Source organism: Crocuta crocuta, unplaced genomic scaffold, assembly GCF_008692635.1.
Source record: "Crocuta crocuta isolate KB4526 unplaced genomic scaffold, BGI_CrCroc_1.0 scaffold87, whole genome shotgun sequence".
NCBI lineage: Eukaryota > Metazoa > Chordata > Mammalia > Carnivora > Hyaenidae > Crocuta > Crocuta crocuta.
The window spans coordinates 1,087,002-1,106,179 of NW_027532166.1; the positions used below are offsets into that span (position 1 = coordinate 1,087,002).

Consider the following 19,178-nt stretch of genomic DNA (forward strand, 5'->3'; position numbering starts at 1 on the left):
GAAGGAGGGAAGTTTTTGGTTGTTTTTGATTTTATTACTGAGGTTGAGGGAGAGATTAGCAGTTGGCTTTGGACATATTAAATTTGAGGGAGCTGTTAGGCATCAAGTGGAAATGTCAAAAGAACAGCTGGATAAGAACTTAGAGTTCAGGAAAGGTCTGGGCTTGAGATAAAAATTTGGTTGTTACCACGCACATACAATGTAAAGTCAAGAGATGGGATGAAATCGGGGCGCCTGGGTGGCTCAGTCGGTTAAGCGTCCGACTTCGGCTAAGGTCATGATCTCAAAGTTCATGGGTTCAAGCCCCGCGTCGGGCTCTGTGCTGACAGCTCAGAGCCTGGAGCCTGCTTCAGATTCTGTGTCTCCCTCTCTCTCTGACCCTCCCCTGCTCGCTCTCTCTCTCTCTCTCAGAATTAAAAAAAAAAAGAAAAAGAGAGATGGGATGAAATCACCAAGACAGCAAGTACAAACAGACAGGAAGACCAAGGAGAGCGCCTTGGAACAGTCCAAAATATATAGGTCACGGAGAAAAAGACCACGCAAAAGAAATTTAAAATGTGGCCAGTCAAGAATGAGAAGAACCAAGGGAAAGTGATGTGTCCCAAAAGCTATGGGAATGATGTTTTCCAAGAATGCAGGCGAAACTTTGTCAAATGATGCTGAAAGATCAACTAAGAAAAAAAACAAAAACTGACTACTGGAAAAGCAACTTGGAAGTCACTGATGACCTTGACAAGAACTGTATAGATGTAGCAGTGAATGAATGCTTGACTGGAATGATTCAAGAGGAAATGAACGTAGAGAAATGAGAAACCACACCTATAGACAAATCTTTTAAGAAGTTTTGCTCTAAAGGGAAGCAAAGAAATGCACATGCACAGCCAAGAAAGCCATCAACCTACTGAATGAGAGAAAATACCTGTGAATCATTTATCTATTAAGGGGTAAATATCTAAAATATATAAAGAACTCATCCAATATAAGACAAAAAAGAAACCAATCTGATTAAAAAATGGACAGAGGATCTCAATAGACATTTTTCTGAAGAAGACATACAGATGTCTTGTTAGACATCTCATGTACATGAGAAGGTGTTCAACATCATTAATCATGAAGGAAATATAAATCAAAACCACAATGAGATATCACTTCACACCTGGTGGAATCACTATTACCAAAAAGACAAGAAATAACAAGTGTTGGCAAGGATGTAGAGAAAATAGATTCCTTGTGCACTGTTGGTGAGAATGTGAATTGGTTCAGCCATTACATAAAATGTACGGAGGTTAAAAAAACAGAACTATCATAAGATCCAGAAATTCCACTTCTGAATATTTACCTGAGGAAAACAAAAACATTAACTCAAGAAGATATACGCACTCAAGAAGATATATTGCAGCATTATTTACAACAGTCAAGGTATGGAGACAACCTAAGTGTTCACTGATGGATGAATGGATAAATACATACACACACACACACACACACACACACACACACACGCCATGGAATATTATCCAGCCATTAAAAAAATGAAATCTTGCCATTGTGATAACACAGATTGACCTTGAGGGCATTATGCTAAGTGAAATAAAGCAGACAGAGAAAGACAAATACTGCATGATCTCACTTACATGTGGGATCTAAAAATAAACAAACAAAAAAACAAGCTTATAAATACAGAGAACAGGCTGGTAGTTGCTAAAGGCAGGGGGTGAAGATAAGGAGAAATGGGTGAAGGGTGTCAAAAGGTACAAAATTCTAGTTATAAAATAAATAAGCTACAATGAAGTAATGTACAGCATACTTACTACTGTTAATATTACTGCACTGCATATATGAAAGTTGTTTTAAGAGTAAGTAGACCTTAAAAATTCTCAACACACGAAAAATATTCTGTAACTGTGTATGATGATGGATATTAACTAGACTTATTATGATGATCATCTCACAATGTATACAAATACTGGATCATTATGTTGCATACCTGAAACTCATAGATTGTATATCAACATTATACATCAAACTCATATAATGTTGTATATCAATTATACCTCAATAAAAAAATTTTTATCAAAAAAGATGAGCAATAGATAGAAGGGAAAGTAAAGATAATTTTCTTTAAATAAGAGAAAAAACATTTTCATATACTAATAAGAATAATCCAGTAGAGAAGAAGGGCACTTGGAAGGGCACCCTGAAGATTAAAAAATGACTTCCTAAAGGAACTGTCTATGCTGAATCATGAAGGCTGAGTAAGGGTGAGTCAAGATGAATGGAGAAGGGATTTAAGCAGAATGGGCAAACGGAGGTAAGAAACAACATGAGGGGCAGCAGCAGGGGAAGACTGAGGAGAGGGTCTGGAATGTGAAACACAGCACTGAGGCTGGAGAAGCAAGCAGTCACCAAGCCTTTTAAGACGACATATCAAGCAGTACAACCTTTATCGTATAGATGACAGGTTACTTGCCACTATAGAGTTTAGGCAGGAAAGTACTGAGATCAAACTGACATTGTTTGAGGGGTACTAGATTGAAGGCAAGGAGACCAGTTATGAGTACTAAAATAAGGAAATAATAAGATTCTAAAGTAGGATCTTAGTAGTAAAAGGGACTGGGTGATAGATCCTATGTGCTCAGTGTTGAAGACAACAGTTTCTAGCGTGGGCAACTGGGCAGATGAAAACGCCATTATCTATATTTGGAAATACTGGTGGGGGGGGCGCTGGATGAATGATTCATTTCAGTTTGGAGTATATTGCTTTTGGAGTCTCTATAGGACATCCAAGTGAGTAAATGTAAGCAGGCAGAGGATAAAAAACTTGGAACTTTAGGGCTTGATATATCTGAAAGGCATCAGCATTTGAATGGTTACTAAAATTATTGTGATGTATGAAATGATCCAAAAGTAACAATTCAGGGAAAACAATGAGTGAACTTTTAGAAACATTAGGATTTAAGGAGAAATAAACGGAGAAAATGCTTGAAGGAATACCAGATAGGATAGTCAGAAAGGTATACAAAACTCAGGAAAAGAAACATCCAAGATGCCAGGGAAACGGCCGAGGGCTAACAATACCTTTCCCAGTGTAAAAAAGAGACACCGTAAGTGACCTGAATAAGCTGGCAGAAATCAGAGCTCAAAAAAAGTCAAGTCACCTAACTGACTGGACTTTCCAGTTCTGCTGCATTAATTTTTCAAAAACTAATAGAACCTACAGGGCCATCCCTTCCTGAGATCCTTAAGTAGTTAAACCAATTTGAGTAGCAACACCTAAAGGGACTAAACCCAGTTACACAACTACCTACAGGAAAAGATTATTTACAGTTTCAGCAGAAGACTATGGTTGCTCTATATAAAGGAAATTGATAATATATTTCTTAGTAAACCAAAAAGTGTTGCCAAGCATAATAAAATGAATACAAATTTTTTTATTTTTTATCATTCTTAACTTCTTGTTACACACTACCTATGACTTCACATAAGCTCAACAATAAAAATCTTACAGCCTTGGGGCGCCTGGGTGACTCAGTCGGTTGAGCGTCCAACTTCGGCTCAGGTCATGATCTCACGGTTCGTGAGTTCGAGCCCCACGTCGGGCTCTGTGCTGACAGCTAGCTCAGAGCCTGAAGCCTGTTTCAGACTCTGTGTCTCCCTCTCTCTCTGACCCTTCCCTGCTCACACTGTCTCTCTCTCTCTCAAAAATAAATAAAACATTTAAAAAATTTTACAACCTTAAATAACAAGTATGATGATGTAGAAATCTATGTTAACTAGGGAAAAATATTAATCCAATAAAAATTTATTAGAAACAGAAAAAATTTCTGATGTTAGAAGAAAAAAGATAACTTGAAAGATGCAGGGGGAAAATAAATAAAGCAAGGATCAAGTTCCATTTCTTGATTCAATGAATGTTCTACTTTATCACTTTTTGGCAGACAACTTGTCAAACTAAAAAACCACTTACTGTTGGATGACTGTACTGTAGTGTACTAACTGGGAGTGACACAAGTGTTTGGTCCCACCCATACAGAAGAACACAAAGAACTTAAAAAAAAAATCAGTAGGAAGCATATTTTTCTATGAGTGCCTAAAGCAAATTTACTGATATAAATTGTAGAGAGGACAGAATTATTTACTCCAAATGAGAAAGTTAATAGCATATTCATGGAGTGGGGTGGGGAACTCCTAAGGTGTGAGTCATTGGATTAAAGAACAACTGGATCCAGGATTTAGCCAAAGCTGTAAAAGCAGGGTTCGGGCTAAAGGAGAGCAAACATGTGCTCTCTGGGCTGGAAAGAAAAGAAGCTGTGTTGAGTTAGTGCCTCCAGAGTTTAGAGTCACAGAGACAGAGTGGAGGAGACAGAACAACCAGACTCACCTTCAGCACATGGGGAAAATCTGTACTATTTTCTTATCTTCTGATTTATTCCTTAACAATTTACTATTAAAATGTTTTAATTACATTGAAGGAAGCTAAAATGAAACTAACCTCAGAACCTATTATTCCAAGGATCTGGATAGGCTTTATCACATTGCTTTGTACATGAACTAGATCAACACACAAAGCAACATCACTAACACAATCTTTTTAGCACATTTTGCTAATTTAATATAATCAATTTGTTAAATATTTATTTCTGTGATCTCTAGCAAGAAGGAATGTTTACTTGCTGTATATGTTAATCTTGAATGAAATGACTGCTTATGGGGCGCCTGGGTGGCTTAGTCGGTTAAGCGTCTGACTTTCGCTTAGGTCATGATCTCGCGGTTCGTGGGTTCAAGCCCCACGTTGGGCTCTGTGCTGACTGCCAGCTCAGAGCCTGGAGCCTATTTCAGAGTCTGTGTCTCCCTCTCTCTCTAACCCTCCCCTGCTCACGCTGTCTCTCTCTCTCTCTCCTAAAAATAAAAAAAAAACAATAAAAAAAAAAAAAAAGAAATGACTGCTTATATCTTTGGCCTGTTTACAAAAGTCTTGATGGCCTTCTTTTATGTTAAGAAGGGCATGTTATGTGTTACATACTTTCATTTTTCCATCAAAATAAATGCAAATGATGTCCCATTCCCATTTTTCTCATTTTTCATGGAACAAAAGTTTTCAATGGTTTTTTTTTTTTTTTTTTAGATACCCATTAATTTTATTTGCCTTCACTTGGTTTTAAGTTCTGGTCATTGCTCATCTACCAAAAAATCCTGAGGTGGTTCCCATTATTACACAGTCATACTACATGTGTTAGAACTTTTCACATGCCTACTCCAATCATTCCACTTTAACTCTTTTACATCGTAGAACTGTCTTCCTTCTCAAATCTAGTACTATAATCTATTCTTTTAAAGAAACATTTTTGTGGCTAAGTAATGATAAGAAATTTAATGGATTTCAAGCAACTGTACTCCCAGATATCTACTCAAGAGAAATGAAAGACAGAAAGAAATGTACACAAATGTTCCTAGCACAACAGTTTCTTGTTTATAATAATCAAAAGATGGAAATAAGCCAAATGTCTATCAATTACTGAATAAATAAGATATATTGGCAATAAAAATAAATGAACTGGAGCATCTGGGTGGCTCAGTTGGTTAAGTGTCTGATTCTTGATTTTGGCTCAAGTTAGGATCTCACAGTTCTTGAGTTTGAGCGCGGCACCTGGCGAGGGATTCTCTGTCTCTCTCCCCCTCTCCTCTTTTCCACTCACTTGAGCATGCACCCTCCCTTTCTCAAAATTAAACATTTTTAAATAAATAAAAATGAACTACTGATATATTCTACAAAATAGATGAACCTCAAAAACAATGCTAAGTGAAAGAAGCCATATACAAAGGATTGAGTATGATTTTATTTGTTATTTATAGAATATGCAAATTTATAGAGATAGAAAGCTGATCCGTGGTTGCCTAAAGCTGGGTGTGGGATGAAGGACTGAATGCAAATGGACAAAAGGGAACTTTTTGGGTGATGAGAATGTTTTACAGCTGGATTATGGTGATGGTTACAAAACTACAGATTTACTAAAAATAATCAACTTCACGTAAACTCAACTTACATGTACAATAGGGATATTTTATGGAGTGTAAATTATACTTTAATAAGGCTGTTTTTGAAAAGCCAATGAACAGAGGAAGGATAAGAAGAATAAATACAGGGATGCATGAGTGGCTCAGTTGGTTAAGCATTTGACTTCAGCTCAGGTCATGATCTCGTGGTTCTTGAGTCTGGGTCCCACATGAACTCCGAGCCTGGAGCCTGCTTCAGATTCTGTGTCTCCCTCTCTCTCTCTGCCCCTCCCCAACTCGCGTGCTCTCTCTCTCCCTCAAAAAAATAAACATTAAAAAAATTCTAGGAGGTAGGAGAGAGAGGAAGGGAGGTGATGGGCATGAAGGAGGGCACCTGTTGGGATGAGCACTCGGTGTTACGCGGAAACCAACTTGACAATAAACTATGAAAGAAAAAAAATCAGTAAAAATAAATAAATATTATATTTAAAAGAATAAATAAAATTTCTGAAAAAAAGAATATATACACACACATATTGACCTTAAAATATAACAATTTAAGGGGTTCAATTTGTTAAAACTAAAAGTAGCAGGAAGTATTTTAAATAATATTTGGTGGTTCCACGACTGACATAAAAGAAACATTTTCACAAGCTGATCATGGGAGAATAAACTATCTGAAAAGCAGTCTGGCAAAGTATACCAAAAGAGCTTTTAAAATGTGACTTTTGGGGCGCCTGGGTGGCTTAGTCGGTTAAGTGTCCGACTTTCGCTTAGGTCATGATCTCGCGGTTTGTGGGTTCGAGCCCCGCGTCGGGCTCTGTGCTGACTGCCAGCTCAGAGCCTGGAGCCTATTTCAGTCTGTGACTCCCTCTCTCTCTGACCCTCCCCTGCTCATGCTGTCTCTCTCTCTCTCTCTCCTAGAAATAAATAAAACATTAAAAAAAATTAAAAAGAATAAAAATAAAAAAAATAAAATGTGACTTTTGATTCACTTCTGAAAGTTTAGCCTAAAGAAGTAATAAAAAAAAATGTGACTAAAGACAGATCAGATCTGAGTATAAAGATATTCAGCAAAGCAAAATTTATAATAGTTTCCAAACAATGGAAACTATGTAACAATGGAAGGATGGTTAAGAAAATTATAGCCCATTCATGAATATTGTACACCCTTATAAAATGTTTGTGGGCCTATGGCCTAGTGTAGAGGATGACACCATCACCACCACCACAGCTATCACCAGGGCCTGCACTCAAGAGGAAGATGCTCTAAAAAAAAAAGATACCCTCCATTTCCTCACTATCACAGCTAGGAGACTGCTTGCTAGAGGCATATCCGACAACTTCACAAATGATGCTACATTTTAAATTAAGAAATGTGACCTTCATGGATTAGAAGAGGGCCCTCCTATCATAACAGTGCTCAACAGGGAAGAGGGACTCAAATAGTAGAGAATGATACAGACTATTCACCGAGAGCATTAACAGAATATTATTCACGGTTTTTGTCACTTGTAAAGTGTCAAGAGGTCATGGGGAACTTGAGATTGGATAAATATCACAGATCATCTCATCTCAACCTACTGGGCTCATGGCTTTTGCTTATTTGTGGATCTTCTGTCCCAGAAAGAAATCTGCAGAGCTTACAGAACAAAGAGAAGGCTGCACTAAAGAAAAAGAAGGATCAATGCACATGTATGCAAACAAATGCTAGCTCCTGGGGGAATGGCATTGTCAGAGCTCAGGTGCCTCTGGGAGCTGGTATTGGTCTGGCCTGTAAATACAATGGGAAAGATGAGTTCTGCTTGACTTTATATTCAAAAATTACAATATGACAGTTTTGTGGAAATCACTACTTATTTTCATCTGTGGGAATAACTGCTGTGGAATGGGAGCATCTGCTGAGAGAGCAGCAGCCAGCACTGATTACTACAAGAGAGAGACAAGTTTATTCCTGGGGTAAGAGCAGATGGAATGTATGTCTAGGAAGCAACAAAAATCGTAGCTGCCTATTATAGATCTGTGGAGGGGACCATGCTGATGGAGCTGCAGATTAACCAATATCAAGGACACAGTATGGGTGATCCTGGAGTCATTTATCATATACAAGAAGAAATACAAGAAGAGTGACCTCATTATGTTTCTCAAAAATAGAATAGTAGACAGCACTATAGCCAGTGTTGAAGACTTATAAGAAATTGATGTTGAAGTGAGGAAAGAAACTGAAATGAGTGACATCAAAATGGTCCAGTGTGCAACAGTTCATTATGAACCAGCTTTAGAAGAATTAAGCCATCAAGCTACACCAACAATCCACCTTTTAGAGTTTATGGTGTGAATCAGTGAATCAAGTTTAAGTGGATCACTTAAAGGAAAACTGTAAATTTATCGTTATGCCTTGAATGAAACATTCATGGTCAACTTTAAGAGATTTTGTGGTCTCAACTTTAAAAAGGCTAAAACCCATAAAACAAACAAAACTTCTGTGAATGTGTTTATGCTATGCTATAATATTAGATTTAAAAATTTGGGAGAAGGGGCACCTGCGTGGCTCAGTCAGTTAAGTGTCCGACTTCAGTTCAGGTCATGATCTCACGGTTTGTGGGTTCGAGCCCCACGTCAGGCTCTGTGCCGATGGCTAGCTCAGAGCCTGGAGCCTGTTTCAGATTCTGTGTCTCCCTCTCTCTCTGACCCTCCCCTGCTCAATCTCTCTCTCATTCTCTCAGAAATAAATAAAACATTAAAAAATTTTGGGAGAAAAATGTAATGGGTTCCAAAGGTTCAGTGATGCAGTAGAAAGCACAATATCTCCCCTATATCCCATAGTTTCCTAATTTCCCTCCATAGCGGCAGACATTTTACCTGTCTCTTCTGTATTAAAAAAATTTTTTTTTAACTCAAACAAACCAACAAACATTTGAAACCGTAGCTCAAAATGTTTAAAGGAGAAAACTCACAAATTCTTACATTCAGAAAGAAAAACATGGAGGAAGAAATATAAACACTATGTAATTAACATGACCCAAGTAGCAGATGGTACAAAGGTATACATCTGGAGAATTTGGAGGCATTGAATTAAATCTCTGGGAAGATAGAATAAGAGATCTGACATATAGGGTAGGAACTCTCTCATATCTGTATTTAGACAAACCACTCATCCTAAAATAAAATCCAATCCTTAATTCCAGAAGAACTCTTCCCTCTTCTGTCAGTGAATCACAAAGCTGCCTTGAGCTGATTTTGTCTATCAAATCAGAAGACACAGCACTTTTCTCCTGTCATGGGAATTAGATAGGTATGTTTTATAAGCAAAAGTTATTAATAAGAGGAAAATATCCTCTAATATCTGTTTTCAGTAACAAACTATATTCCATAACTATGGAGTCAAACTCCGGCCTTTTGCTTCCTGACAATGTTACTCATCTAATTTGTTCTCCAACACAGAAATAATGACTCCTGTAGTGGGCTACCTACTGCAGCTATAACCCTGCAGAGAAGGGGAGAGCTTCTAAAGATCTAAGAATAAATGTATTAAAACACAACTTTCATTCTTATCCCTCTCAGGATAAAAATATAATCATCTTCATTATGACTGCCATTATAAACTGAGGTACCATACAGTGACTTGCTTACAGACGAAAATTTCCAAAGGGATGGAATAGCTGAGTCACTTTCCAACTGAAGACTTAATTAAGTATCTCATATAGTCAGTGAAAGAAAATGATATATTATGAAAGTCATCTATTTCTATAGTCTATGTGCAGAGTTCCAAAATGAATTAACATGGTTGCTAACTCTGAATGTGATTTTGATACTCAGATTTCTCTCTTAAAGCATTTGGATACATTCTTTTTCTGGGATTAAATTGAGTAACATCTATGCCTCAACTGTGTCATACTATAGGTCATGCTCTACCACCATTCAGTTGTTTACCTTTCAACATTAGCTTTTACTAGAATGGACTAATTGACCTGTAATAGTCCCTAAGTTTAAAATTGAAACATCAGTTGAAGAAAAATAGGTACAGCCTAACAGCCTATGTAACTTAATTACAAATATATTAAGCTCTATACATTAGCTTCAGAACAAAAAGAACTGGAAAAAAAAAACCTCTATAAAATCAAATGAGATTTTTACTGTTGAAAAATACCCTCGATGATAAGATAATTTAGGGCCCCAAAGAAGCTGCCTATACTAAATACAAGATATAATAGTAAAGCTGGGGGAGGGGAATAGGGACTCCAAAATACCTAAATTAAAAAATCAGCCAAATTTCAAATGATACACAAATTTAAGAATCGCTCACTTGACTAACAATATTATTGGAAATAAATGACTGCATTAGAAAGGATCTTATATACCAGTAAAAACAGTTAACACTGATTGAACCTTTCCTGTGTCAGACTCTATATTATTAAGTCCTTTACATGTAGTATTAACTCATTTAATTCTCACAGCCCCCCTATGAGGTATTAGTACTATACCCACATTATAGAAACCTGAGGCACAGAGAGGTTAAATTACTTGCCAGAAGTCACCAAGTGACTAGGGCATGAACCCACACAGTGATCTCTTCAACTGCAGTCCCTAACTCTCCCCTCTCAGCTCCCAACTCTTAATCAGTCTACACACTGTCTTTTTAATTTTAGTTCAACTTCCCATTTTATGGATGAGGAAACAGTGTCTTGAGGTATACAGAAATTTCATTCAAGGCTGAAAACTATTTAAATAATCTGCCTGCCCAAAGTGGGATGTGAATTCATGACCCCAAGATCAAGAGTTGCATGCTCTACTAACTGAGCCAGCCACGCACCCCAAGGCTTGAAACTAGTTAATAGCAATACTGGTACTAGGACTCAGGTTTCCTGTTTACATTTTGCTTTCCTATTTCACATTGAGCTTTTCCAATTTTCCTGTCATTTTTCCTATTTTACAGTGGGCTTTCTCCACATTTGGTCTTTTTAAAAAATAACTTAGGGGCACCTGGGTGGCTCAGTCAGCTGAGCACCTGATTCTTGATTTTGGCTCAGGTCATAATCCCAGGGTTGTAGAACCGAGCTCCATGTCAGGCTCCGTGCTCAGTGTAGGGCCTGCTTGGGATTCTCTTTCTCTTTCCCTCCGTCCCTTTCCCCTGCTTGTGCTCTCTCTCTCTCTAAAATAATAAAAATAAATAAACAAAATTATTTGGTTTTCTGTGTATACTTATTGTTGAAGTCAGGAGAGTACAATAAAGTACAGAAGAAAATTAAAACCACTCCTCCCAGCTTCCAAGAATAACCACTGTCAACATTTTAACATACTACTTCATATGCATTATAAGACCAACACTCTGCTTCCCTGCCCCATATTTTCAAAGAAGTTTAGAGACATAATTTATATATAGTTATATATTTACTTGACTTTTTCACTTACATCATTATTTTTCATGGCTTTAAATATTTTTGAAAATATGACTAAATGGCAGATGACATTTCACAAATTTCATTAATTTAGACTATATATGGTAAATTCTTGCAATTACTCTATGATAAAACTGTTATACCTACATCTTTATGCAACATCAGTGATAATGTTCTAGATTAGGTCCCTAGAAATGACATTACTAAAGTTAAAGGGTACAACAATATCTAACATGTATGTGGTTAACACTATTGCCAAATTACTCTAAGCACTTCACAGATATTTGCTTGTTTAACCCTTGCAACAGAGAGAGCAAGGGACCCTCTAAGAGAGGGAATGAATGCCTAGAGAGAACAAGTGACTTGCCCAAGATCATACAGCTAGCAAGTCACAACCAGGATTGTCTACCTCACACTCAAGTAGTGAGATGCCAGGATCCATGCTCTTAATCACTACGTTGGCCTATTTTACTTCCACACTTTTTCAATGTGATGTGAAGTCTCCTAAAAGTTTACTAAGAACATACAAATATCCTCTGAGGAATGTGTAGTTTTAGTAAGCATCCAGGAGATTTTAAAATTTGAAAGCCACTATCCTGATCTAAAAATTAAACATTTAGGGGTACCTGAGTGACTCAATCAGTTAAGCATTCAACTCTTGATTTCAGCTCAGGTCATGATCTCACGGCTGTGCATCAGGCTCTGCACTGTCCGTGCTTGGAATCCTCTTTCTCTGCCCCTCCCTGCTGTCTTTCTCTCTCTTTCTCTCTCTCTCTCAAGATAAATAAACAATTAATTAATTTAAAAAACATTTAATAAAGCCTTCTTATAAAACCTTTGATAGTTATATTGATGTTTTAAATATGGATGAAAGAACCAAGTAAGAGAGTACTCAAAAATGATTAAAATAAATCTTCATGACCTTGGATTAGGGAATAGCATCTGAAATATAACATCAAAAGCACAAGTGACAAAATAAATGAAAGAATTTAAGATCATTAAAAATTACTTGAAAAATAAAACAGGTAAGCTGAACTTCATCAAAATTAAAACTTTTCTGCTATAAAAGACACCATGAGAACAAATATTGTATTATTCCACTTACATGAGGCACCTAGAATAGGCAAATTTATAGAGCCACAAAGTAGAAATAGCAGTTATCAGGGACTGAGGTAGAAGAAAAAGGAGAGTTATTGTTTATTGGGTATAGAGTTTCTGTCTGGGATGATGGAAAAGTTCTGGAAATGAATAAAGGTAATGGTTGCACAGTAAATGTATTTAATACCACTGAACTTTACCCTTAAAATGCTAAAAAATAGTAAATTTTATGTTATTTGTTTTAATGTAATAACAAAAAAGGCACTATCAAAACAATATATAGAATGGAAACAATTTTTTGAAATCACTCAACTGATAAGGGAATTATATCCAGAATATACAACTCAACAATAGAAATATAAATAATTTAATTTTTTAAATGGGTAAAGGACATGAACATTTCTCCAAAAAAAATATACAAATAGCCAATACGTACATGAAAAGATGCTCACAATGTTATTAATTAGGGAAATGCAAATCAAAATCACAGTAAAATGACTTCATATTAGCTGGCTACAATAAAAAAGACAGTAAGAAGTGTTGACCAGGAAGTAGAGAAATCAAACCTTCATACACTGCTGGTAGAAATGTAAAATAGTACAGCCAGTTTGGAAGACAGTTTGGCTATTTCTTAAAACATTAAATATGGAGTTACAATATGACTCAGCAATTCTATTCCTAGGTATATAATCAAGAAAGCTGCAAACATATGTCCACAAAAAATGTGTACATGTATGTTCACAGCAATATTACTTTTAATAGTCAAAAAGTAGAAACAACACAAACATCCATCAACTGAGTATGTGGTAAAAGTGATAAATGAAATATGGTATATGCCTAAAATGGAATAAATTTGGCAATAAAAGGTATAAAGTAAAGATATATGCTACAACATGGATGAACCTTGAAAACACCAGGATGAATGAAAGAAGCCAGACACAAAAGTCTACATGTTATACGATTCCATTTAGATGAAGTATCTCCCGAATAGGCAAATGTATAGAGACAGAAAGTAGACTGATGGATGCCAGGGGCCGGGAGAGGAGAAAATGAAGAGTGATTGGGTACAGTTTTTTTGGGGGAGCAATAAAAATGTTCTGGAAATAAACAGAATTTTGTGAGTATACTAAAAACCACTAAAGTGTAAACTTTAAGAAGTTAAAAATAAACTAAAAATATGGTTAAGAAATTCATAAGTACATAAATTGTGAAATAACACTCTTTGAAGTAGTAATTTAAGACTGTAAATATGTGAATTTTGAGAGAATTAGGGAGGAAATTTGACAGGATAAAGTCTTTATGAAAACCACAGACAATGGAAATAAAGATAGAAATGTCAAAACTGTCAAAAAGTTAAAAACTAGAAAAGTACAATGTCAGGCAAACAACAGTTTTAAAAGTTCTATTAAAATCATATTGAGGAAGACAGAAAAGTAAGTTTCAGACTAGAGAAGAAACTAAAGAAATAACCATCAAAACAAAATCATTCAATGGCTTATCTAAGCAATTCCCTGATGACTTTGAAGAATAATTTAAGTTTACCTGTTCGTAAAGAAGAGACCAAGAACATACATATATACGATCTAAATTTATAAAATTAAAGGAGATATGTACAAATTTCACCAAATGTAGAGTACTAGGAATTCAGGACAAAACTCAAATTTAACCAGGATACTTTGGGGCCATGTAATAGCATTGCTTTTACACCGCAACCTTACAGGACAAGAGGAACTGAATTATGCTGGATTCCCCGACAACAAATCAGAAACACCCCAATTTGTCCTAAATAGGCTGAGGTAATAATGAAAGCTGGATGATGGGACATGTGTGCTAGAATGTTAGCTTCATGAAGCCAGGGACTTTGTTTTGGTTACAATAGTATGTGGCACATAGGAAGTGCTCAATGAAGGCTAAATGAATCCACAGGATTTCAAACTCTGTAGAATACTGGGCTTATGTTTTAGGAATTCACATCTAGATTAAGGAATTCTACACATCTAGAAATGGAATTATAATGGATGAAAAGCCAGAGATATAGGACCAGAGTTTCAGACGAGAAAAGAATTTCTCTTTAAATATCACACTGACTAGAGGCAGATAAGCCTATATAACTTGCTGGTGTTGTTAAATGCTTACACATGTTCACAAATTTCCTCTATTTTTTTTACATAGTATAACGGAAAATATAATGGCTCTATAAACTTCTAAAAAATTAACTGTTTAATGCTAAAAATAACTATATACATTTAGGATTCATCATCGTCAAGTAAAAGGAATACAAAATAGAGTAAAATCTAAAGGAAAAGATATAATTTAAGTAAAATATAATAGATAAAATCAGTATCTACAAGATCTAAGAAAACATAAAACCCTGTCAAAACCTATTCAGTACTAACCAACCTAATAAAATGAGCATAGAAGACAAAGTTCTGCACCTTAAAAGAATTCAAGACAACAGACAAGAAAAACTACAATGACAATCTCATAACAGAGATGAGAACAATTTCTAACAATGACGAATTTGACTAAAGACATCCTATTATAAAGCATTAGTGTTTCATAAAAAGTTTCTATGCCTTTCACATAAACACTAAAATCAATACCAACAGAAGTATTTTATATAAAAATATCACTGAGAAGTTTGCATTTAAACATTTAATTAGCACAACTATGGCAAAATTTTAAGTCAAAGTATTGTTAGAATGACAACTGTTACTATTATTTCACTTTTCTTTTTAAACAAGATACCTGCAGGCAACAGATGTGCAATTAAAGCTGTAGTTCAAGTTCAAACAATTCCCTTTGAACATACCAAAAAAATATCCCACTAAAATATCCTGTCATACTTCTCACATCTAAATACTATTTTGGATCCACCTCAATTAAGGAGTTTATTTAAAATCTAAAATATCTGGGGCACCTAGATGGCTCAGTCGGTTAAGTGTCCAACTCTTGATTTAGGCTCAGGTCATGATCTCATGCTTCATGAGATACAGCCCCTCACTGGGCTCTGCACTGACAGCATGGAGCCTGCTTGGGATTCTCCATCTCTGACCCTCCCCTGCTCATGTGTATGCTCTCACTCTTTCTCTCTCTCTTAAAACAAATTAAAAATAAACATTTAAAATCTAAAATATCGGGATGCCAGGGTGGCTCAGTTGGTTGAGAGCACAATTCTTGGTTTCAGCTCAGGTCATGATCTCACAGTTCATGGGTTCAAGTCCCATATTGGGCTCTGCACTGACAGTGTGGAGCCTGCTTAGGATTCTCTCTCTCCCTCTCTCTCTCTGCCCTTCCCCCACTCATTCTCTCCTTCTCTCTCTCTCTCTAAATAAACTTTAAAAAAATAAATAAAATCTAAAATATCAAGCAAAAGGGCACCGGGTGAGTCGGTTAAGCATCTGACTTCGGCTCAGGTTATGATCTCACGGTTCATGGGTTCAAGCCCCGCGTCCGGCTCTGTGCTGACAACCAGCTCAGAGCCTGGAGCCTGTTTCGGATTCTGTGTCTCCCTCTCTCTCTGACCCTCCCCTGCTCACGCTGTTGCTGTCTCTCTCTCTCTCTCAGAAATAAATTATAAAATCAAATAAAACAAAATAAAATATTTTTAAAAATCAAGCAAAATTTAAGATGAAATGCCTTTACAGAGTTTCAACTCTAAAGTTTAGCAATGAAAGTAAATTGGTTCTGGTATGAGAGATCTCTATTACTAAAATTACAATTTTTGAGTATTTTGAGCAAATTTAGATGCTGTGCCATAAAACAAGGAATTTTTAGAGTTTTCCATTGATACAGGAATTCATTTGATAGTTTTTGAAAATCATATTGAAAATACTGAAATAAACTTTTAAATGGTCGTAACATATGAAATTAATCATACCTTAAATTTTACTTTGTTTTCAAACTGTTTTTCAAGATCCTGAGAAATTTACACTCAGTTTCAGGCATGTTATCTTAGAAGCAGAGCTAGATTTACAACAAGGAAGTGACAGTGCAGATTCTGGGTTTTGACATACATGCTTTACAAGAGAAATTATGCAAGTAAAAAACTACTAAGGTTTAGAACTGCAACACATGCTAAATAAAATGGTACTTTTTTTTTTTTTTTAGGTAAGACTGGTGCTATATACTTACACTGGGCCAAACTCACAAAAAGCCATTCCTCCGAAGTTTTTCCCTNTTATGATCTTTAAATTCATGTATAAAACTCTCTGAAATTGAAAATATTTTACTTGACCCCTTTGCTCCAGAGTAACTTAATTCTGTTTTTCTATTAAATTTAGAATGAATTTTGAATATTTCTTCTATATTTAAAACCAGCTACTTAACTTCTAACCAATACTTTATAAAAACAGTTCCACGTACATGACCTCATTTTACGTTATATAAATTCAGAGGAATTATTAGTCTTACATATTTAATAATTGCTTGATATCTTCATTTTTACTTAATGTTGAAACTACATTTTAATCATCACATATTCAGCACCTACCACAAAAATAAGAATGTAAAACTGAAAAACTATTATAAAATTACATGAAATGAAAATAAGTGACCAAAGTAACATAAAATTAAGTAAGAGAATTTGATAATTCACAAAATCTATCTTGCACTGCAAAATATTTAAATTTGATCAGTGTTTCATTTTTTAAAATCTTGGTTTATAATTTCCTATAACCACTCTTTAATAGGTAAGTGTTCATCAGAGTAGATACAATGACATTTAACTCTTGTTGAATATTATAGAATATGCACTAAAAATTTAATTTTGGCCAAATATAAAATAACTATCAATCATCCCCAGATTAAGCAGTCCTCAGAGTATCTCTCATTCACATACTGTGGACATAGTAAGAGCTGGACTACACACACACACACACACACACACACACACTGCAGAGACATAATTTTTTGTACCAAGAGAAATGCAAAGATAAATTCCCAGATAAATACTCAGAACATCAAAGAGTACTAAAGAGCTGGAGACATTACAATTCCAGAATTTGAGATGTATCACAAGTGCATTATAGTAATCAAGACAGTATGGTACTGGCACAAAAACAGACACAAAAACCAATGGAAAAGAATAAAGAATCCAAAAACAGATCCACAAACATATGACCAACTAATCTCTGACAAAGCAAGAAAGAATATCCAATGGAATAAAGACAGTCTCTTCAGCAAATGGTGCTAGGAAAACTGGACAGCGACATACAAAAGAATGAACCTGAACCACTTTCTAACACCATACACAAAAATAAACTCAAAATGGATGAAAGACCTAAAGACAGGGAGCCATCAGAATCCTCGAGGAGAAAGCAGACAACAACCTCTTTGAGCTTGGCCGCAGCAACTTCTCACTCAACATGTCTCTGGAGGAAAGGGAAACAAAAGCAAAAATAAACTACTGGGACCTTATCAAGATAAAAAGCTGCTGCACGGTGAAAGAAATTTAATCGGCAAAACTAAAAGGCAACCAACAGAATGGGAGAAGATATTTGCAAATGGCATATTAGATAAGGGGTTAGTACCCAAAATCTACAAAGAGCTTATGAAACTCAACACTCAAAAAACAATTAATCCAGTAAAGAAATGGGCAAAAGACATGAATAAACACTTTCCCAAAGAAGACATCCAGATGCCAACAGACACATGAAAAAATGCTCAACATCACTCATCATCAGGGAAATAGAAATCAAAACCACAATGAGAGACCACCTCACACCGGTCAAATTGGCTAAAATTAACTCAGGCAACAACAGATATTGGTGAGGATGTGGAGTAAGAGGAACCCTTTTGCACTACTGGTGGGAATGCAAACTGGTGCAGCCACTCTGGAAAACAATGTGGAGGCTCCTCAAAAAATTAAAAATAGAACTCCCTATGACCCAGCAATTACACTACTAGGTATATATCCAAAGGATACAGGAGTATTGATTCAAAGGGGCACATGCACCCCAATGTTTATAGCAGCACTATCAACAATAGTCAAAGTATGGAAAGAGCCCAAATGTCCATCAACTGATGAAGGGATAAAGAAGATATGTCTATGTACAACAGAATATTACTCAGCAATCAAAAAGAATGAAATCTTGCCATTTGCAACAACATGAATGGAACTAGAGCATATTATGCTAAATGAAATTAGTCAGAGAAAGACAAATATCATATGACTTCACTCATATGTGGAATTTAAGATACAAAACAGATGAACATAAGAGAAGAGAGCAATATAGAACAGGGAGGGGGACAAAACATAAGAGACTCTTAAATACAGAGAACAAAGTGAGAATTGCTGGAGGGGTTTTGGGGGAATGGATTAAATGGGAAAGGGGCATTAAGGAGGACACTTGTTGGGATGAGTACCAGGTACTATATGCAGGGGATAAATCACTGGATTCTACTCCTAAAATCATTATCATACTATATGCCAACTAACTTAAATGTAAATTAATATATATTATATATGTGTGTGTGTATATATATGTACTAAGAGAATATCATCTATGCTGTTAATGTGTAGAATTACAAAATTTTAACATTTCAATACATTTTTGACATCTGGGATTCATGTCCCATTTACACAAATCATACTTTACTCAATAAGATATCAACTTACATTTAAGTCTACTTAAAATTTAATGTGGATAAGGAATGCCTAACCTAGAAGACTTTTTTCATCCCAAC

At 35.7% G+C, this 19,178-nt stretch overlaps 1 protein-coding gene and 1 pseudogene across 31 annotated transcripts in view; one reads left to right on the top strand and one right to left on the bottom strand.

The window, feature by feature from the left end:
* Positions 1 to 19,178, bottom strand: part of SLMAP (sarcolemma associated protein) — a 149,013-nt gene that overhangs the window by 101,272 nt on the left and 28,563 nt on the right. The gene's annotated exons all lie outside the window — the stretch shown is intronic.
* On the top strand, positions 7,174 to 8,364 carry LOC144241994 (pyruvate dehydrogenase E1 component subunit alpha, somatic form, mitochondrial pseudogene; annotated as a pseudogene).